The 7,054-nt window shown below is 43.4% G+C and overlaps 1 long non-coding RNA gene across 1 annotated transcript; it reads left to right on the top strand.

Annotated features, from left to right (window-relative positions):
• Positions 1-983: 983 nt before the first annotated feature.
• LOC149743970 (uncharacterized) lies at positions 984-6,701 on the top strand. Its single transcript, XR_016391614.1, has 3 exons — positions 984-2,070; positions 2,581-2,671; positions 6,533-6,701. It is a non-coding gene; the product is annotated as an uncharacterized LOC149743970 (long non-coding RNA).
• Positions 6,702-7,054: the final 353 nt, after the last annotated feature.

The following is a 7,054-nucleotide window of genomic DNA, read 5'->3' on the forward strand; positions in this document are numbered from 1 at the left end:
TTATCATATATGCTTCATGTGTTACTTTTTCTTTTGTTTCTTGAAGTCCTTATGATACTTAGCCCTAAGTGCCATACCTGTAATGAACACATCCACTGCCCTGTAGGAGGTGTTCTTTTGTTCAACGCGTGAATTGGTCATCCACCACACTGGGTTCTAATCTCAGAAGATAGGTCAGGGACCACCAGTTGTCAGCATAGCACCATCCCACATTTCTGATTGAAGCTTGGAGCCTAGGTTTTTCCCTTTGGTCTAGTTTGAAGGATCCAGGTATGTAAAGCTTATATTCTAGATAAATCATGGGCTATCCTGAAAGGAATTCATCAATGAATTATTCTGTATGGATTAGAAGCCAGTTTCTCTGGCCTTCCTGGAGTATATCCAGTAAGGCATCTCATTCATGTCTAGAAAGCAAATATATGATTTATTGCAACTTCAGCGTGGAGCGATGTATTGGTTTAAAATAAAGTACGAGCAACACAATTTGGTCATTGTGAGTATGCCGGCTGGGTCCACTCTTTACTACACATATGTAACTCTAGAGCTTCTTATGCCCCATAGAGGAGACATACTCTTGTGTGTCTAGGACAAGGGAAACATGTGTTGTTATTCAGGAGCTGGAAGCTACAGCATGACAGGAAAGAATTGAAAAATCCTGGTCTTGGTCTACACGTCACTTTACCTTGTCCGAATCTTGTTTCTTTGGCTTGCTTCATTGGAGTGTTTTCTCTCTCCTGGGACTGACATTGTGTGTTCTGTATCAGGCATGTGACATGTAGAAGTTTCAGAACCCAGAATCGTATAGATCAGTAAAAATCTATATATTTTTGTTTAAAATCTATTTAAAATCACACTGGGCATAATTCATATATTCCAAAAGTAGTTTGACCCTCTGCTCATGAGATTCTTTTTATGGTATGTCGAAGCAAATTTGGACTTCCATCCCCAATAAACTTTGAGGTTGGAGGACACAAAAGCTTTTGCTCAGACCTAAATTCTGTCTGAAAAAAAAAAGGGTAACTATTATAAGCCCTTTCTAACCTCTCCAGGAGCAGAAATGATTTACAGCTATGGCATTGAACCATAATTTCTTGATCTCGTTTGAGAAGAGTTCAGTAAGAAACAGGGTCTTGAGTTTTGTTCGTTGGTTCCCTGTTTTCTTGTCTTGCGTGCCAACAATCCACTGTAATACGTGAGTGAGTATGGCAGCAGGCTGAGTGTTCCCTGGAGCTCGTTAAATGAACGTGTTTTCCTAAAATGACTTTTGTCTCCTTGTTTTCAGCCCCTCTTCCTTCCTCTGTCCTTTACTATAACCAGGGCTCAGCAAAAGCTGACTGGCTTTGTGCAGACCCTACTTAGGGTAGTCTTTTCTTCATTATTTTATTCATGGCCCCTCCATTTCATTGTTTGCCTTCTCGAAATGTGTTGAAATCTTTCTGTGGTTGATGACTTCCACAATGTCTTGGCTCTTATTGGTTGATTAATTTGGGTATTTCTACAGTTTTATTTAAACCTGGTTTCAGGAGGACCAGAAAGTAAATATATTTCCTAGTCTGCCATCTTGAGCTGAAAATCCCTGTGGATTTTAGCATCCAATGTTCCCATGGGTTAAAAAACCCAACCTTGGCATTAATAGATGTACACTCAAGATTTCAGCTTTTCTTGAGCAATCACTAAGGATTTAATATGCGGTCACTTCTAATGGGAAAATAGTAACTATCTCATGGCGTTGATTTGAGGATTAACTTAGATAATGGACAAGAAAATGCTTGGTAAGGTTTTAAAATCTATAAAAAATGTTTTTTGTTATTATTTGATTTGTTGCTATTTCAACTTTAGCTGACAGTTGTTTGTGACCTTGCTTATGTGAGAAAATGCCTTCTGGTTTATTGTTTTGAAAGCCAGATTATATTTTTCAATAGCTCAATGGAAATGGCATCATTTGTGAAGTTGAAGGGTGAAGGCATAAAGGTTTCTTGACATTTGAATCAACTATTGGTCTTCTGGGGCTTGTCCTTATTCTCCTGCAGTCTCTAATCAACATGGCATCCAGAGAGATCCTGTTAAAACGTAAGTCAGATCATGTCACTCCAGGCTCTTCAGTGGCTTCTTCACAGGAAAAGCAAAGTCCTCAAAGTGCCTCCACAGCCCTAGAAATCTGGGCCTCTGTTTCCTCTCTGACTGTTTCCTTCTCCTCTCCACTTTGCTCCCTCTGTTTTCCACACACTGACATCCTTTCTGCTCCTTGGATACTCCAAGCCCACTCTTGCCTCATTGCCTTTCCATCTGACTGTTCCCTCTGCTTGTACTATTCACTTCCCAGATATGCACCTTGCTCCCTCTCACAACCTTAGGTTCCCTCTTAAATTTTATCTTCCCCAGAAAGCCCTCAGTGATCACTTAGTTTCAGATCGCAGCCTCCTCCTACCAGCTAACAATCTCCATCCCCCTTCCCTGCTTGCTGTTTTTCTCCAGCACTTACCTGATATACTAGTTATTCTACCCATTTATTCAATTTTTATTTACGTATTTACACTTACGATTTTATATTTGCTTCTTTACTTTTGTCTCTCCCCTCAGCTCGAGAGAGGCTGTATTCATCTGTGTTAATCACTGCTGTGTTTCCTGAACATGCCTAGAAAACATACTGAAGAAGGGTGCCTGAAATTTGGTAAGGGAGCCATCAGTTTTCTTGGCTGAATGAAGAAATATGCTCATAAATTAATGAACAAATCTCTGGGGTTTCTGAATTAAGGACTAATGGGAAGAGGAAGGCAAATGGTTGGGACAGGGTACTGCAAGAAGTAGTATTTGGAGTACTCTGATAGCTCTCCTAATAGATAACATTTTGTTCATTTAAATAGTTTTAACGAGAGAGCTGGGAACTAGGGACACACAGCATCGAGGTTTTATAATGCATTCTGTAGAGTTCTTTTCGAGTGTGTTCAAATATCATTGAAAATATATGCATGCATATAAACCTCTGTTACTTTATTTAGTGCTTTACAAGAGCCCCTCAAGGAAGGGGTAGTAGCAACTATCAGTATCCTTCCTTTATGATGAGCTTAATTTATTCAAAATTACATCCTAATTTATTTGTAACTGTGAAACTAGACTTAGTTATTTAGTAGACCCTCCCTAGAAACCTATGACGTTAATAAAACCAACAAAAATGTGTTCAGGTTCCAGTGATACACACACTACAGACTCAATTATGTGTCATCCATTTTAATGAAGGGAAGAAGTGATTTAACAAACACAGAGCAAACAAACAGAATATGAAGGTTTGTCCTCCATTAATATTAGTAATGGATAAAGTGGGCTCCAACGCCTTCAACGTAGCTTGAGACCCATCATCTCTGTGTCATGGGAAGGGGGATGCTCGGCCAGGATGTCTTTCTGTGTCACTGAGAAAATTTTCCGTAATGTATAACGATACTTACTGAAACGGATATGGGGCGTTTGGGTAATTAGGAATCCGTTAGCATATTTTTCCGGAAGCCTTGACTACGAAACGAAGATAGTAGATTTGGACACTTGCAGCTATGCAGAAGTTGTTTGGGTATTCATCTTTATGCCGAATGAAGTAAGCTTATTTCATCTCTGCAGCTTCCCATATGCCATTTTCCCACCTCTGTTTTGTGTTTGGAAAGACTTTTAGAAATTAAAACTCAAGTTAAAAAGTGAGTGACGGGCTTCCCTGGTGGCTCAGTGGTTGAGAGTCCGCCTGCCGATGCAGGGGACACGGGTTCGTGCTCCGGTCCGCGAAGATCCCACATGCCGCGGAGCGGCTAGGCCCGTGAGCCGTGGCCGCTGAGCCTGCGCTCCGCAACGGGAGAGGCCACAGCAGTGAGAGGCCCGTGTACCGCAAAAAAAAAAAAAAAAAGAAAGAAAAAGAAAGAAAAGAAAAGAGAGTGAGTGACAACTTAAATGATATATGGAATATTTTGCTGACTTAGAAGAGCATGCAGAATTAAATATGACCCAGTTGAAATGTTAATTTTATTTTAATGTGTATATTGGGGTGGAGTCTTAAAGGTGCCAGAAAACAAGCATTCACCCATCCTGTTTGGAAGTGCAGCACACAGGCACCTTCAGTTACCAGTTCTGTTCATTCCACAGAATCATCTTGGGAAAACATACTGTTTTTTAGGTACCTGGTGTATATCTTAACCAGTTTGAAGAATTTCCCAAATACCTGTTAATATGTAGTTCTCCGATTCCAATCTTGCCACGTCCTGTACCAGTGACACAGCACATAGGAGTTTTATTTCTCTTTCTTTCTCTGGGTTGTTGAGAACCCAACGAAAGAACAATGGAATGGCATCAAAGAGATCAGGGTTCTTGACTCAGATTTACCATAAAATAATAGTGTCCTCTTGGGAAAATTATAGTTGTTCTAGGCCCCTTTCCTTTTCTTTACTTTGACAGAGCTGCACTAGATGACCCCAAGTAACACTGCGCTCTTTGCAGTAGTAGCTTAGACGTTACTGGTTTTCTGAAACAAATGAAGACAGTGACACAGGAAACTGTGCAACATCTCTGTAACTATGTTTTCTTAGAGTTGCCTCCATTTTTCAGATGATAAGATGGCTGAGCACAGAAGTAGGTGTTTTGACCAGAGGTTCCAGAGTAGAGGGAACTGAACCACAAGTTTCCTTCATTCCTGAAGCTCACTTAGCCGAAACATAGGCTTCTGAATATTAAGCTGTAAAGCATATTATCAGTGTGCTTTAAAAGAAGCGGTTCTTCTAGGATTTCTAATTAATAGCAGGCGGTTTTGAAATTCTTAGAAGATCATCGAATTTTGTGAGATTTACAGCTCTATTTTCCTGTCAAGCAAGTTGTATCAGTGCCAGACAATCATCTGAGCTTCTGGATGCTTCTCTGAACCTCTTGAATTTTTCTTCTTGCTATCTGAAATTCATGCCAGATAAGCCTTTTTGTAGAGAGCGTGTACAGACTTGTCTATTTTCATATACGAAAGCGATGCAGTGAGCCAGGTCGGGGGTTAAGCCCTCATTCTCAGAGTGGTATTGAGCTCCTGGTGAAATGTAATCCTCATTTCCTCAGAATAGAAAAGCAGTTATCTCACGTTTTTAATGCCATTAACTCTTTATACATTTATGTATAATACATATATTTATTGTACCTACGAGGTGTGCTGTCTTTGGGAAGTACAAAGCTATTTGAGACGTAAGTTGTTCATTTTTTTGTTTTCCCACAAATACTGTGACCCTTTGAGCAGGAAGGTCTATGTTTTATTAACATCTAGAACAAGCAGCTAACACGGTGTCTAAGATGTAGTCAATAAATATGAAATAGGTAAATGAACACATTTTTAAGGAAGGGCCAGGGCATGAACAAATAGAAAATTTTCATTTTCAGTCACAAAGCCACAACAGACATAAAAATGATACAGACAACAAGTGCTACGGTCGTTCAAAGAAGGCATAGAATAGATACAACAAGGATCTCCCCTATGGCACAGGGAACTGTACTCAATATTTTGTAATAACTTATAAGGGAAAAGAATCTGAAAACGGGAATCACTGCGCCGTACACCTGAAACGGACACGACATTGTAAATCAACTATATTTCAATTAAAAAACAAACAAGCAGACAACAGCAACAACAAAAAACCAAAGAGGTCATAGAAGTTCTTATGAGATTCCAGAAGAGAAGAGAAGCCAAATGAGGACGGGAGAGGCGGCTTTTGAATCCGTTCAGAGGAGAAGTCACAGAGGAACTAGTCATTGATCTGAATTTGAGATTAAGATTAAGATGAATTAATCTGAATTAATTAAGATTGCAACACAGGGATATTACAGATGAAGGTAATCACATAAACTTACTATACTGAAACTTGCAGAGGTTATGAGTGTTGCTCAAGATCCCAAAGCAAGTGCATTGTGGAATCAGAATTTTAAGTGAGGCCTGATGAACTAAAAACAAACCAGCACAGAAACAAGCCCTTCCTGTGACACCACGTTGCCTTTGAAGTCGTTTTTTTTGGTGGGTTGGCAGAAACTGGTTCCAGTGTTTCTTGCAGGAATGACTGGCCATAGGACTGGGCGTCGTAGCTTCCTGCCAGGCGACCGAAGGTCGCAGGCAGGTGGGTCACTGGGACACACGCGGAGGGGCTCCTGGCCGGCCCCCTGGCCGCTCAGTGCCCCTGCCCCAGAGCGGGGGTGGGGGCCTCAAAGCAGCCTTGTCTGAGTCCCCTGCCACTAGAGAGAGTATTGGCCCAACACTTGTAGAAAACGGGGACCTTGCTGGCAGTTCAGTGGAGGGACACAAATAAATCTTTGCCGACTTTCTGCTGAAGCTCACGAGGGTTCACTCCTAAGCCTCTTACAAGGTCAGCTGCCGAGGCTGCGAGAGATGAGTCAGGGCTCTCCCTCCACCACGGGGAGATCGCTGGTTAAAGCGCTCACGAGGGAGTGAACCGCGTGTCCGCACCGACACGCATGGGCAGACCTCGTCGATGCCTTCTGTCCGGGGTACGAAGCCCTCTCCTGCCTCTTCCAGGCTCTCTAGAAAGCATGTGCAGAGGCTCCCACTCCACCCTCGGACTCCGTGGGCCACAGCTGGAGGGACCAGCCAAGGAGCCGTGGCAGGAGGAGGCCAGAGGGCAGCAGGCCTCGGCCGGAGCCCGTCAGTCGGTCCCCATTCACACACCACCAGACGATCCTCTTGACCTGGGCAGTAGCCGCCAACCGACCGCTAAGGTGAGCCCGGCGCGCGCTTGGCTACCTGGCATGGCTGGGAACCCCAGGATCTCCTGGCAGAGGCGGGCATTCTCCTGGGCCGGGTCCGCGGGCGTCTGCGTGTGCAGGGCCTGAACCACCTTGGCCAGGACGATCTGGCACAGGTTGAAGGAGACGGGGGGCTGGCACCGTGTCCAGGCCGCGCTTGCCAGCCGGGCAGACCGGAAGCCCCCTTCCCTTCCCTCGGTCCGGCCGCATCTGGGTTGGCCTCCCGGGACTTGATGAGCTTGTCCAGCAGCTCCTGAGGGACGGTGCTGCCCGTGGCCCACCAAGACTGGCAGCA

The sequence above is a fragment of the Delphinapterus leucas genome, unplaced genomic scaffold (genome assembly GCF_059928025.1).
Source record: "Delphinapterus leucas isolate spDelLeu-1000000601 "Yukka" unplaced genomic scaffold, BTC_Dleu_Yukka2 spDelLeu_asBTCV2_sq40, whole genome shotgun sequence".
Lineage (NCBI taxonomy): Eukaryota > Metazoa > Chordata > Mammalia > Artiodactyla > Monodontidae > Delphinapterus > Delphinapterus leucas.